Raw genomic sequence first — 16291 nt, 5'->3', positions numbered from 1 at the left:
TTTTTCCCTACCGTCAGGAAACCCAATTCCTGGCCACATGCCAATGTCCATGGACCACTTGTAAGTTTTAACGATAACTGTCGAGTCCAACTACCTTTAATTTAAGCAGATAATCTTTTTATTATACTCCCCTATCAAAGCCGGTCATGTTGAAGGATGTTTTGCCACTCAGTCCGACTGAGGGGGCGTGTCCCAGCAGGATAAATGACATAGATGCATACCCTCTTTTTCCCATCATGCTTTTGAGCTTGGGCAGTTTGTGAAGAGCTGCTGCCATGTTTAGCTCTGAAAATATTGCTATCATGAAAGTATTTTGTTGTACATGACTTCACAGCATTTGTATCAGCATGCACCTAGTGGTGATGGTTATGCGTTAAATTTGCTATTTTTAATAAAATAAAAAAAACTTACTTTGTCAGCCTTATAAATAAAGCATTTAAGTGTGTGAATATTTCTTCAGATAAATTCAGATGATTCCTCTCTAGTGTTCTAATAACAACCGTCTTTCTGATCTTTTTGATGCTTTCACCGACAGTTCTCACTCACTGCTTTTGTAAGCAAGAAAGGTTATGCTAACACGAAATATAGTTGTTACCACAGAGGAGGAATTAATAACTGGTCATTAATATATTGTCTTCTCTTTGTTCTGTCTGTTCAAACTGCGCCAGACTTGTGAGCGTGTGCGAGTTTGTTTGTGTTGTGCAAATTTACATGGAAGTATGCCAGACACTTGCAGCAGAGATAAGGCCTCATTGATTGATGGAATTCCAGTGAATGGTGCCCTGTAAGCAGTGGGAAAGCACATAGTGCCTTATCTATTGGAAGCTACTGTTTTGATGTTTGTGTTTTCTTTCAGGAGTCAATGAAACATCCCACATTTGGTCTACCTAACTTCTCAGATAATCAAGCCAAGGTATTGGGAGTGGGTTGGTAGTGAACAACGCCTCTATTTTTAATGGTTTGGTTGATGTAGATAAGCACCAGATGGACCTTTTTAACCGTTCCACTGTCTCTTGTGACAATCTTTTTATAAGACAGATGGTTATAACCTTTTACACGCCTCGCTGAGACCTCTGCAAAATGTCAAATGGGCATGGTGGTCCAGTTAGCCCCGATGCCATAACTACATCTTTAGTTGTATTTCCATTGACACTTTTCATGTAACACAAACCACGATTTCCACGATTTCACGATTCTTATAAATGTTTTACCAGTAACCAATGATTTTTGTAGGCCTTTCCTTTGTGAAATGGACTTTTATCATTTTTACTATCTGTTTTCATTGACATTACAGCTCAGGATAGCCGTTCGTTATATAGTGAATGCTTTGGGACTGTACTCATTCCGGTCTTATTTTACAATTATAAACATTCTCTTGTAGTATCTATTGATATCAATTGTATTCAGTTCTCATTTTAATTTAAGTATAAGTTTTAGTCATATTCTAATGTGTTTTTTTATTTCATTTTATCTTTAATTTATTTTAATCTGTTTACTTTAGTACTTTATACCTAAACTTATTTATTTAATTTAGTGTGTGTGTGTGTGTGTGTGTGTGTGTGTGTGTGTGTGTGTGTGTGTGTGTGTGTGTGTGTGTGTGTGTGTGTGTGTGTGTGTGTGTGTGTGTGTGTGTGTGTGTGAGCCTGTTTATGTGGTTTATGAGGACACAAATTTGTATAACTACATGGGTATTACACTGGTATTACACTATAAATGTGGTTTATGAGGACATATCAAATGTCCTCATAATTCAAATGGCCTTAAAAACATACTAAATGATGTTTTTTTGAAAAAGTAAAAATGCAGAATGTTTCCTGTGATGGGTAGGTTTAGGGGCAGGGGCAGTGTAAGGGGATAGAAAATACGGTTTGTACGGTATAAAAACCATTACGCCTATGGAGAGTCCCTGTAAACCACATAGACCAACATGTGTGTGTGTGTGTGTGTGTGAGAGTGTGAGTGTGAGTGTGAGTGTTTAATTGATCATTGCTGTCACACCCGAGTACTTGACATTTTCTTTAGAATTTTTCTGTATTTATCAGAGAATGACTATGGTAACTATGCAGTGAATTTACAAAGTTGTGAAATTACTCAGATAATCCGAGAAGTCACAACTCTCAGGATAGAATCCTACACTATCAATCATTGGTGATATTAAAAGATTGGAAAGTGGTTAACAATGATGGAGTGGAAACCTGATCTGGAGGGTGCCGTCCAGGAGCCTTTTATAGTCTTTTATTTGCCTCTGGCGTGATGTTTTAACATGCCGCTGAACTCAAATCATCAACACCCCTCTCCCGTTTCTCTTTTCTTTTCTGCATCTCCACCGGCTCCATTGTCCTCTGACAGCACAATTGCTACGCTGCCACCGGCTGTGTGTTCAAATGGAAATAGACTGAATTAATATGGTTACTTATGAGTGCTGAAGAATTCCACACCTTTCCAGCCTCACAATGAGAAAAAGGAATATACTTACTTTGTATGGTGCAATAAATTTGTTGCTGTGGAATATACTATTATGTGACCTTGTAGGTTAGAGTATTTTTATATGTTTGACCATGTTCTCTAAATTTCCAGAAACACACTGCGCAACATTACATAAATGCAGATTTGTATCCTTGGTACAATTGTACATGCTTAAACACATACCTCATGTAGTGACCCGGGACATCATTCACTACCCTCCTCCTCATTCTTTTTGCGGGTGTCACTGTTGGTCAGTGTTACTTAGAGAGAGATTACTGAGGTTCCCGATTACTGTTGTAAACTGGAAGTTTGGTCACAATTATTAATATCAGATTACAGATACAAAATTATTGTATTTTACTTTTACAATGAGCAGAATAATTGCAACAAAGAGAAAAAATATAGAGGAGGCCATGTCAGAATGAGCTGTCAAGCAATACACAAGCACCATAGCAACGCATTATGGCAACAACATTTCAGACTGACGTAAAAGATAAACAGGAATTTTCCGACTTTGAGCGCTTCATTATTGTTTTGTACAGTTTTTTAATATTAATTATAATTCAAATTCTGTTTTAATGGCCACAATATTATTGATGTTATTAGGTGGGGCACTTTTGAATCATTTTCACAAAATGTGGTGAAAACTCCTACACAACGTTAATAGCTAGATTAAGGTGTGTAAATGTCTGTAATGCTATGTTTACTGGATTTGCAGATCCACCATCAGCTCTGTTTTCTGTTCACCATCAGCTCTGTTTTCTGTTCACCATCAGCTCTGTTTTCTGTTCACCATCAGCTCTGTTTTCTGTTCACCATCAGCTCTGTTTTCTGTTCACCATCAGCTCTGTTTTCTGTTCACCATCAGCTCTGTTTTCTGTTCACCATCAGCTCTGTTTCTGTTCACCATCAACTCTGTTTTCTCTTCACCATCAGCTCTGTTTCTGTTCACCATCAACTCTGTTTTCTCTTCACCATCAGCTCTGTTTTCTGTTCACCATCAGCTCTGTTTCTGTTCACCATCAGCTCTGTTTTCTGTTCACCATCAGCTCTGTTTTCTGTTCACCATCAGCTCTGTTTCTGTTCACCATCAGCTCTGTTTTCTGTTCACCATCAGCTCTGTTTTCTGTTCACCATCAGCTCTGTTTCTGTTCACCATCAACTCTGTTTTCTCTTCACCATCAGCTCTGTTTTCTGTTCACCATCAGCTCTGTTTCTGTTCACCATCAGCTCTGTTTTCTGTTCACCATCAGCTCTGTTTCTGTTCACCTTCAACTTTGTTTTCTGTTCACCATCAGCTCTGTTTTCTGTTCACCATCAGCTCTGTTTTCTGTCCACCATCAGCTCTGTTTTCTGTTCACCATCAGCTCTTTTCTGTTCACCATAAGCTCTGTTTTCTGTTTACCATCAGCTCTGTTTCTGTTCACCATCAGCTCTGTTTTCTGTTCACCATCAGCTCTTTTCTGTTCACCATAAGCTCTGTTTTCTGTTTACCATCAGCTCTGTTTCTGTTCACCATCAGCTCTGTTTTCTGTTCACCATCAGCTCTGTTTTCTGTTCACCATCAGCTCTGTTTCTGTTCACCATCAGCTCTGTTTTCTGTTCACCATCAGCTGTTTCTGTTCACCATCAGCTCTGTTTTCTGTTCACCATCAGCTCTGTTTCTGTTCACCATCAGCTCTGTTTTGTGTTCACCATCAGCTCTGTTTCTGTTTACCATCAGCTCTGTTTTCTGTTCACCATCAGCTCTTTTCTGTTCACCATAAGCTCTGTTTTCTGTTTACCATCAGCTCTGTTTCTGTTCACCATCAGCTCTGTTTTCTGTTCACCATCAGCTCTGTTTTCTGTTCACCATCAGCTCTGTTTCTGTTCACCATCAGCTCTGTTTTCTGTTCACCATCAGCTGTTTCTGTTCACCATCAGCTCTGTTTTCTGTTCACCATCAGCTCTGTTTCTGTTCACCATCAGCTCTGTTTTGTGTTCACCATCAGCTCTGTTTCTGTTTACCATCAGCTCTGTTTTCTGTTCACCATCAGCTCTGTTTTCTGTTCACAATCAGCTCTGTTTCTGTTCACCATCAGCTCTGTTTTCTGTTCACCATCAGCTGTTTCTGTTCACCATCAGCTCTGTTCCTGTTTACCATCAGCTCTGTTTCTGTTCACCATCAGCTCTGTTTCTGTTTACCATCAGCTCTGTTTCTGTTCACCATCAGCTCTGTTTCTGTTTACCATCAGCTCTGTTTTCTGTTCACCATCAGCTCTGTTTCTGTTCACCATCAGCTCTGTTTTCTGTTCACCATCAGCTCTGTTTCTGTTCACCATCAGCTCTGTTTTCTGTTCACCATCAGCTGTTTTCTGTTCACCATCAGCTCTGTTTTCTGTTCACCATCAGCTCTGTTTTCTGTTCACCATCAGCTCTGTTTTCTGTTCACCATCAGCTCTGTTTTCTGTTCACCTGTTTCTGTTCACCATCAGCTCTGTTTTCTGTTCACCATCAGCTGTTTTCTGTTCACCATCAGCTCTGTTTTCTGTTCACCATCAGCTCTGTTTTCTGTTCACCATCAGCTCTGTTTTCTGTTCACCTGTTTCTGTTCACCATCAGCTCTGCTTCTGTTCAGTTTTCTGTGTTGGTTGATTGTTTGTATTATTCTATATTTTTACTTGTTATTCATTTTCTTGTTATTTTGTCCCTTTGTTGCACTGAGATTCTTTAGAAATGAAAAGTGCGTTATAAATAAAATCTATTATTATTATATGCTAAAATGTGATAACTTGTAAAACATTAATAAATTATGTTGTAGTCAATCTATGTTTTTTTTTCCTTCTAGCTTTGCAAAATAAACCCTATATAGCCACATTTGCCTTTTTTGTAGCTTTAGTTTGCTGTACAGACAGACGTACGTGTGGACAAACGGATGGATGGATAGATAGACTTTTTTAAAACTTTATTTACTACAGAATCCCATTTGCTAAATAAAGTAGCACAATGAACAACAAAGTTAATAACGAAATATTACTGATTAAACAGCAAATTTTATATATTACTTAATTTAAACTTGTCAGAAATCCCTAAATAAAAAATTATCTCAGCTTTTGGGTAAGAAAGCCTCAGAGATTTACAGTACACCAGTGCTTCAGAAAAAATTCAGAATGTAGCAATGGTGAAATCAAGCAAAATCATACGTTTCGAGCCTAAACATCTGAGAAGCCATTGTCACATGTTGATTATTTTTTATTTTTTGTGTTCACTCTCTTTGTCTGGGTTTAGTTGTGGCTAACAGACATCTTGGTGAAGGTGTGCAGTGGTGGTTTGTGGTGACAGTGGGAAGTCGGCGCTGGTTATTTTTGTTGGCTGCCGGTGCAGGCATTTCAAGAGGCGTCCCCAAGGCCACAGACAGACAGAGCGAGCCGACTCCAGCCCCTCTCCGTATGGAAGAGCAGCTGTATTATTCAGCTCCCACATAGTGAAGTGCAGCCCCTCCTTTCTGACTGCTCACTGGCAGAGTTTGTTTTTAATCACTGCAATCTGCGGCCACTTCTTCCCTGGCTCCCCTGATGGGTAATAGAATGTAATAGTGGGCTGATTCTAGGCTTGGCGTGGCTAGTAACATTTTTTTGAGATTTAGCTCACTCAGCCTTGTAAGTTTCCACTTTTATAGTTAGTTTCTTTTGTGCTTTCGCTCCTTCAGTTTCTTCTTCCCTGTGGCAAAGATCTGCTTAAACCAGTATGAATTTCCAGGTTAGTGTAGTATGCTGGTTAGTCATGGTTGAAATGCTGTCTATTAACAAAACTTAACTTGGTGAAATGCACCAATTTAACAGTGTTGAGAGCTGTTCTCTCCTGATGAGGCAGCTGGGTTGTTGTGGTTTTGCAGCCAGTGTCGTTGCGTCGGAGGGTGGATGGGGGAGGGGTATATTATTTTAGTGAGATTGACCCTTCCACTAACCCAACAGCTGGGTAACTCAAAACTACCCAACCACAAGAAAGAAATTAAACAAAATAATGACCCAACAGGCTCAAACCAGCATTTGGGCAGAAAAAGAACATTTGAATAGAATAAAGATGTCCACATATTTCTTATATTGTTCCCTTGAGCTTTCCCTTCAACTTTCCCCTTTTGATATATAAAAGGTCATGGTAATATAAGAATATGAAAAGTAATGCATTACAATATTGCGTTACTCCCTTAAAAAGTAACTAATTGAGTACTTTGCATTACTTTTTCTCACCTTTGTTTTTTATTAAACAAAAAGTTCTATTTTTGTGCAAATGTAAAGACCTCTTCATACCAAAATTTAAATAATAAGCCTCAGGCCGAGGTAAAAATGCAAATTCACGCATGTACAGTAGAGGGTGCAGCTCATACAAACCTTTCAGCTGCCGTTCTGGATAACGTTAGAATAGGAAACAGGAGAAAAAAAAGTTTAACAAAAAAAATTTAACTTACTTCACCAATAAAAAACAAAGTCTAAGGTCATTTTTGCTTTTGGTTTAACTAATTTATCAGAAGTTAGCACCAAAACATTGGTTAATAAAGTGGGATTAAATGCATAAAAATATGTGTTTTATTTAATATTTAATTATTGGAGGTTTGAAGAGTATTCTGATTTTGCATTTGACTGATTTTATTCATTTTGAGGAGTACTGAATCTTTATTGTGCAAGTGAGATCAATAAATGCTCACAATTAGTCTAGAACTACAATAACCTGTTCACACACAAAACCTTACTCTCATTTTTTACATGGGGAGAAGAGAGCTGAGTGAAATGTGAAAAAGTAACTCAGATTTTGTTGTAAATTTTAAAAGTAAAGTGTTACTTTACTAGTTACTTGGAAAAGTAATCTGATTACGCAACTCAAGTTACTTGTAATGCGTTACCCCCAACACTATTGACGTCATCGACTGACGAAACACGTCTCTGCAGACTAATAAGCACATGTAGTTCAGTAGTCCCACCCACCGACTCATGGAGCCATTCGGATTGTGCTAGCCAGCAGCAATAAACATGCTGAAGAATATAACATGATATTGTACTATTTCTGGTTGTGGAAGAACACAATTGCTGCATAAGCTTCCCTCGGATCCTAATATTAGGAATGAGTGGTTGAACTTTATTTTTAACGAACGTCAGCTGGGAAAGACATGGTGGTCACTTAATTTCACTGTGGAATCGTGTGTAAACAAATCTCAGGTGGCGCTGAATTTGAAAACATACTGAGATTAAAACATAACGCTGCTTCTTCTATATTGGAACCAACAGGCAGAATGGTGCAACACACTTATGTGAGTAAAAAGTGTTTTTTATATGTAATAGTATTGCATTGTTATAGATTATGTGTACGTGTCCAACAGAACATACCTTAAACTCGCTGGACTGAGACATTTATAAGCCAGGGTTCGCAAAGCCCAACGTCCCGGGGCTGTGTGTTTTCCAAATCGGAAGCCCGTCGGCTGGCCGATGAATCTCGTAATATTCCTTTCTGGATCTGCGCTATTCTCTCTCTCTCTTGACCTGACATTTCAAGGGCGATTGATTCCAATCAACTGTGGCTGGATGAGAAATAAATCATTGTTTGTTTAAAAAAATATGTTTATTCAGGTTGCCGCTTTCAAAACAACCCCTCCCTCATGTGAACTGAACTGACAGGGGCATCAATATGACAGGACCTGAAGCTCATTAAATATGCAAATCTTCTCCAATCCTAGCCGTGGGCGTTTACTTCCAAGTCTCCAGTGCGTCACGACCACCAAAACCCAGCGTTCAGAAGACAGCCTCAAAACCAGTGTAGAATTACTATTATTACTTATTAGTTGTGATGTTTTTGAATGTAAAAAACACGACCGTCATTTGTTGACTTCAGACAACAGTATAAAAAAAACACCAGTTCATGACACCTTTTAAATATTAATGTTTAATTTAGTACAGCCTTAAAAATTAAGGTGCCAGGAAGAACCAAAAATGGGTTTTTACAGTGATGCCATAGAAGAACCATTTTTGGTTCCCCAAAGAACAGTTTTATGAAAAGTTCTTTAAAGAAAAACATTTTTCTAAACATTTTATAGTCTGAAGAACCTTTTTGCACTACAAAGAACATTTTGTGCAATGGAAATGTTCTTTGGATGTTAAAGGTTCTTCATGGAACCATACAACCTGCCAAATAACTATTTAAGAACGTTTATTTTTAAGAGTGTACGGCTCTTATAAAGCAACAGAAGATACTTGTATGTTTCCCAGAAGACTTATTCATTAAAAAAGGTTTTCACCCTCCAGCTTAATTCTGAGCAGTATGGAGTATGTTTCTAATGGATGGAGGCATTTTTGGGGGGCTTCAAGTTTTGGGCTTCAAATTATAAATCTTGGACGAGCCAGGACATTAAAAAAATATATATAACTCAGATTGAATTAACTTGAAAGAAGAATGTCCTAGGATGGCTTGTTGAGGGTGACTAAATCATGAGATTTTCATTTTTGGGTGAACTATCCCTTTAAGCTTCCATGTTCTGCAGGAAGGGATCTTTGCATCTGTGTAGACCTCAATGTCAGCATGGCAGGGGTCAAGACAGCCCCTCGAGGAGCTGCATTTCCTGTGAGTGGCTGAAGGCATGCGTCCTTCTATTGTTTTCCCTGCCAAGGTTTTCTCTTGAATGCTGTGTTGTGGAGGCCTTTGTGTCATTTCACAGTCATTTAAACAATGCTGTCTGGAAGATGAAGATTATAACAGATTACTGTTCAGAACCCACGGCTCACCGCAGAGATAGAAGCCACTTAGATCACAGATTTTCACAGAAGCTTCTGTGCTGCAACCTGAGGGACGTTTCAAAACAAATGCTGTTTCTCTCACGACAAGCATATTTACAATCACCGCAGACTTCTTGCATTTAAATCTCAAGATGATATCTCACATGAGAGCAGTGTGGAGTGAGAAATGGGTGTGAGCTAAGAATGCAATGGGTGTGCGCTCTCTTTGTTGTCTTTAGAGTGTCTATAGGGACATTACTTCCAGTTTCTGCTGCTGGGGCCTGAGGCTAAAAGAGGGATTACAGGATATACACAAAGACAGTTGATTTTGAGTTTCATCACCACAGTCTTTTTTTGTCCCTTTTGTCTTTCTTTGTGCCGTTGATACATTAATTTCTATACACACTCAATTAAGGAGGGCTGCCACATGGATATTGTGCCTTCAGTTGTGTCAAGTCTGGATTGATAGCAGCTTGCATTTCTGTCAGAGGAAATGGAATGAGTTTTATTTAAATATGAAATTTAACCAGTGTTATATTAGTATTATTTTTATACTATTATAGTATTTATGCATTCATATTTTGAGTTTTATAGATATTCAATATTCATTTGTGTATGTTGTAGTTTTAATTTTAGTTCTTAAACTTATTTCAGTTAGTTCAGAAAATATTACAGTTTACACACACACACACACACACACACATATATATATATATATATATATATATATATATATATATATATATAATTTTTTTAATTTTTTCAGCTTTATTTAAATTACCGAAAAGGTTGTGAATTTAGTTTTACTTAATAATAACACTGTGTATGTTTGCACGTTTGTATGTATGTAAAATATTTTTATAAAATCTATTTTTATTTTTATAACTTTTTATATACTATAAAAAAATTATATATATAATTATATATTATATATATATATATATATATATATATATATATATATATATATATATATATATATATAAAAAATTCAGCTTTATTTAACTTACAAGGTTTTGGATTTAGTTTCAGTTTTAGTGAATAATAACACTGTGTATAACACTATGGGCCCTATCATACATCTGGCACAATGCAACGCCAGGTGCAAAAAAAGTTTCAGCCCGATGCAGTTAACATTTTTACATCTAGCGCCACGTTTAAATTTCAAATGTGCTGAAATCTGTCTGCCCATGAGTCTGAAAACGAGGTGCGTTCAGACGCATTGTTCAGATGCATTGTGCATTCAGACCCACAAAAAAAGTCATTAGCACAGAATTTATTGTGTTATTTAAAGGGTGCATTCATTTTAGCACAATGTGCATACACTGCTTATTACACACACGGGGATGCGCAGTAGCACACCAACATTTTTAAACATTAAAGATAAACGGATTCCTCTCTGGAAAAGCATTCAGTCTCTCCTCATAAATTCCGCCATGAAGGGAAAGGGGAAATGAGGCTCTGATTGGTTTATTGCACATTATGCCCAAAACACACCCATGACTCATTAAGTGACTAGATCAAACCTTTTTGGACCATGCGCCTTGTGTGTCGACCATTTTTTTTCACAATTCTCAATTTGAGAATTGTGCAATGAAATTGGTTCACTGGTTAGTCCAGTTATCCAATCACATCCAATGTTGAGGCAAAGTCATGTGAGTTTTTTTTGTTGTGCATCGAGTGATTTATTCAGTAAATGTTTTCCATCGTAGTGTATGCTCATGTCTTCTAAAAAAAATATCCACCTCAATTGAGCACATACCTTTTACATGAGCATTTTTAGAATTTATGAGCATCTTGGCATTTCCATCCAGCACTATCCCAAAATGTGCATAAAAATAGGTGAATGGAAACATAGTGTTGTGATATCTTTTGAGACTAGAAGAAACACATGAACAAATCAAAAAAAAAAAGAGCAGCAGGAATAATTCCAATAATTCACCTAAAACATTTTTCATCATTTGTCATCTTCCCCTCTGCTGTAGATCTCAAATCCCTTTTCTGCTTGTGTTCGATTTAATATTTGTTTTTGTTTTTTGCAGCAAGTTTGACATCACTGTAGCCATTGGTTCTCATGTCCTGTGAGTGATTGTGGTGCGTCACATTTTAAAAACCGATTGCAAATGAGATGTATTAGCTATGGCAGAAAGCGAGGTTTTCAGTAACAGACAGTCGTGCATTTTGGGGTTTGAAACAACATACAGCTGAGTAAATAATGACCATTTTTGTAACTATTCCTTTAAACAAAAGATTCTTCTTGTGCTCCATCTAATTTTATTTGCTGTTTAAGAGACACATTCAAGATAGTATAGAAGTTTTTTTTTTTTTTTTTTTACTGTTGTTTTATTCTGTCTTAGCTCGCATATTAAGGGGTTAGTTCACCCAAAAAAATGACAATTCTGTCATGAATTACTCACTGTCATGTCATTCCAAACCCATAAGACTTCCGTTCATCTTCAGAACACAAATGAAGATCTTTTTGACGATATCTGAGAGCTTTCTGTCCTTGCTTGTCAGCTACACAACTACCCCTTTGTTGCTTCATAATATTCATAAAGAGATTGTAAAACTAAACCTTATGAATTGAGTGGCTTATTCCACATTTTCTGAAGAGACACGGTTGCTTTATATGATTAACAGATTGAATTTATGCTTTTATTCACACATAAAATTGATCAGTTAACATAAACTAAAGCTCATCTGTACCTGCTTGACACGCAAGAGCAAACCTCATTGGTTCTCGAGGAAGCTCAAACATGCTGCGTAACACAAGAATGAACCTCATTGGTATTTGTGGAAACTCACGCATGTTTCGTAATACACTAGAATGCACCTCATTGGTTCTCGAAGAAGCTCAAACGTGCTGTGTAACACAAGAATGATCCTCATTGGTTGTCGCATGTCAAGTGATCATGCTTGAGCTTCTGTTTACCACAATTTAATCCTGAATTCAATCTGTTCATTATATAAACTAATAGTCTCTTCAGTAAACTTGGACTAAACTGCTTAATTCATATGGATTTGTTTTATAATCTCTTTATCAACTTTTTGAAGCATCAACAGTTGCATAGCTGTCAATGGAGTGAGAGGAGGCTCACAGATTTCATCAAAAATATGACAAAAAAATAAATTAAAGGGATAGTTCACCCCAAAATGAACATTTTGTGACAAATTTCGATAGCAGTTTTATTAAACATTCAATAAGTAAATATTTTTTATATATCCTATAAGTTAACTTGACTTGTAAAGAGTCTCCCAAGCTATGAGGCTCGCTCGTCACACCTGTTTCTTTAATAAGAGGCCGACGCACTGTACCTGCAGCTCTGTGAAATGTGGATCAAACTGCGGCGCTTGTGATTTGTGAGCCGGCTGGTGGTTAACGGCAGCTCCCCGCGGTCAGTTGTGATAAAGGAAAGTGCTGTGGTGCTGTTGCATTAAAGAGGCATGATGGAGCAGGAACGGGGGCTGGGAGATGGTTTGTGTCAGCCGTATCAACAGGGGCATTCCACACAAATGTTGGCGGTGGCAAACAGCCACAAGGTTTGTGGGGGAAATCCTGTGGTATTTGCATAATATATCATGAATGTGAACTAACAGGTTGTCATTTAGTCAATTTCTTAATCAAACAAAATTCACGTAGGGGAAGTTATTCAAATAGACACTCGAGTATTATTCTGACATGTGAGAAGAATGGCTGTTGTAATAGATCAGAGAGTGTGTATAATGAGGGAATTCGCTAAGAAAAAATGTCATGCACCCACTGATATAGTGCCAGTTACTCACTCCCATGTCATTCCAACCCAATTATGCTTTCTTTTTTCTTCCATGAAAAACTCAATTTAAGCAGAATGTCCAAGCTATAATTTTCTAATGTATTTTTTATATTTTCAGTTGTCATTTTAATTTTAGTAGAATTTTTTGTAATGTTTTTTTTTTTAGGTTCTTTATTTTTATTACAGTGTTAGGTTAGTTAATTTGGTTGCACATTATTTTAAGGTGACAGTTACATTACTCAAATAAGTAATATTACTCAAATGAGTAATATTAACTAAAGTTATAGTTAGGGTTTGCTTTAGGGTTAGTCTATTAGTTATGTAATTATGCATAATTTACTGTTATTTCTATAGTTACTAAATCTAGTAACGTGTAACTATGTAACCTTAAAATGAAGTATTACTTTTATTTTTGTTTATTATTTTAAATTATTTCAGTTGTCAAGGTTTATTAACCCTAAAACAGGCAACATGACTCACGAGTCACATAGTTTTTATTGTCTTTTTTGGGGCATAAGAACTTTTTTTTTTTAATTCAATCTTTTTATCATTTATCAAAGCCTGGTCTGTCTCAAGTATGCTGGCCACATGATTTGGTTAAAGTTTTTAATGATCTATTAGTCAGCCTGATCTAAATCCATCATGGCTGCCGGTGGTGGAGGACATTCAGATTTGGAAGCAAGTAAATATATATTAAACTTAAATAAACATGTTAGAGGGCTCTGCTTGAAAAATATTGTTCACATTGAGGCAGTATACAAAATAAATATATTTCTAATTAATTTATCAAATTGTTTGGTGCAAATAAATGAGAGAATCAATATTTAAAAAAACTGTAACTCCTCTTTTTGAGAATATATGTAAAAAATTGCACTTTACACATTTAATTGGTTTTAATTTAAGAGTGTTTTGGAATATTGACATAAGTTTGGTCTAGTTATATTTTTTAAGTATGAAAAAGTTATGGAAGTTTAAATTGGCCATAAAATAAATGTACTCAAAATATTTTTAAAAAAAATATATATTTTACAAAATAATTTTTACTCTAAAATTACTATCAAATCAAAGTCATATATCTGACCAATTTTGATGTCTGACCCATGTCCAAATTTTAAGTTGATATAAAAAAATAATTAAGTTCCATGAGATTTTTAGGTGCTGTACCAAAAATAGCTACTGGGTGTTTTTTTAATGAATTCTCCTGTATAAAATGTATACTTTCTCAGTCTTAATATCACATATATAACAGTTGGCTGATATGGGACCTTTACACTCAAACCTTTCCGATGATATGTGTTTTGTCAAGATTAGAAAACTTTTTCATTATTTTTATTAAGTAGTTCAAATAAATTTTGTAATATAAAACCTGACACCACGTGAGCTTCCCACAATAATAAAGTACCATTTTTATGGTAAAGCAAGATCCGTTTTTTTTTTTCTTTTTTCAGTTTCTACTCTTGCCTGTTTAAGGGTGAATATTCCAATATTCTAATTATTACTACTAGTAATTATAATTACACTGTAAACTATTTTTAATGGTTTAACTTTAAAAAGTAAGTAACCTGGTTGCCTTAATTTTGAGTTTATTGAAATTAAAAATTTGAGTTGATACAATGAAGGAAATTTGTTTAATAAAAAGAAACTCAATATATTATTGTATCTGGACCACATAAAAAAAATTGATAAATCATGAAAATAGCACTATTTGGCATGTTTAACTGCATCATCAGAAATAAAACACACACAATTACCCAATATGCTTACAAATTGTTTTAATAATACAGTTCCTTCTCAAAAAATTAGCATATGTGATAAAAGTTAATTATTTTCCATAATGTAATGATAAAAATTAAACTGTCATATATTTTAGATTCATTGCACACCAACTGAAATGTTCCAGGTCTTTTAATGTTTTAATACAGATGATTTTGGCATACAGCTCATGAAAGCCCAAAATTCTCAATCTCAAATCTCAAAAAATTAGCATATCATGAAAAGTTTCTCTAAACGAGCTATTAACCTAATCATCTGAATCAACTAATTAACTCTAAACACCTGCAAAAGATTCCTGAGGCTTTTAAAAACTCCCAGCCTGGTTCATTACTCAAAACCCCAATCATTGTTAAGACTGCCGACCCGACCCTGTCCAGAAGGCCATCATTGACACCCTCAAGCGAGAGGGTAAGACACAGAAAGAAATTTCTGAACGAATAGGCTGTTCCCAGAGTGCTGTATCAAGGCACCTCAGTGGGAAGTCTGTGGGAAAGAAAAAGTCTGGCAAAAAACGCTGCACAACGAGAAGAGGTGAACGGACCCTGAGGAAGATTGTGGTGAAGGACCGATTCCAGACCTTGGGGGACCTGCGGAAGCAGTGGACTGAGTCTGGAGTAGAAACATCCAGGGCCACCGTGCACAGGCGTGTGCAGGAAATGGGCTACAGGTGCCGCATTCCCCAGGTCAAGACACATTTGGGCTACAGAGAAGCAGCATTGGACTGTTGCTCAGTGGTCCAAAGTACTTTTTTCGGATGAAAGCAAATTTTGCATGTCATTCGGAAATCAAGGTGCCAGAGTCTGGAGGAAGACTGGAGAGAAGGAAATGCCAAAATGCCTGAAGTCCAGTGTCAAGTACCCACAGTCAGTGGTGGTCTGGGGTGCCATGTCAGCTGCTGGTGTTGGTCCACTGTGTTTTATCAAGGGCAGGGTCAATGCAGCTAGCTATCAGGAGATTCTGGAGCACTTCATGCTTCCATCTGCTGAAAAGCTTTATGGAGATGAATATTTGGTTTTTCAGCACGACCTGTCACCTGCTCACAGTGCCAAAACCACTGGTAAATGGTTTACTGACCATGGCATTACTTTGCTCAATTGGCCTGCCAACTCTCCTGACCTGAACCCCGTAGAGAATCTGTGGGATATTGTGAAGAGAAAGTTGAGAGACGCAAGACCCAACACTCTGGATGAGCTTAAGGCCGCTATCGAAGCATCCTGGGCCTCCATAACACCTCAGCAGTGCCACAGGCTGATCGCCTCCATGCCACGCCGCATTGAAGCAGTCATTTCTGCAAAAGGATTCCCGACCAAGTATTGAGAGCATAACTGAACATAATTATTTGAAGGTTGACTTTTTTTCTTTTTTCTTTTATTGATCAAATGAAATATGTTGATTTTTTGAAATAGGAATTTTGGGTTTTCATGAGCTGTATGCCAAAATCACCAGTATTAAAACAATAAAAGACCTGAAATATTTCAGTTGGTGTGCAATGAATCTAAAATATATGAAAGTTAAATTTTTATCATTACATTATGGAAA

At 36.7% G+C, this 16291-nt stretch overlaps 1 protein-coding gene across 1 annotated transcript in view; it reads left to right on the top strand.

Moving 5' to 3' along the window:
* Positions 1-16291, top strand: part of cwc22 (CWC22 spliceosome associated protein homolog) — a 189781-nt gene that overhangs the window by 10988 nt on the left and 162502 nt on the right. The gene's annotated exons all lie outside the window — the stretch shown is intronic.

Source organism: Pseudorasbora parva, chromosome 5 (genome assembly GCF_024679245.1).
Source record: "Pseudorasbora parva isolate DD20220531a chromosome 5, ASM2467924v1, whole genome shotgun sequence".
NCBI classification, from domain to species: domain Eukaryota; kingdom Metazoa; phylum Chordata; class Actinopteri; order Cypriniformes; family Gobionidae; genus Pseudorasbora; species Pseudorasbora parva.
Note: the sequence above shows the minus strand (reverse complement) of the source record. Positions and strands in the feature narration are given on the sequence as shown.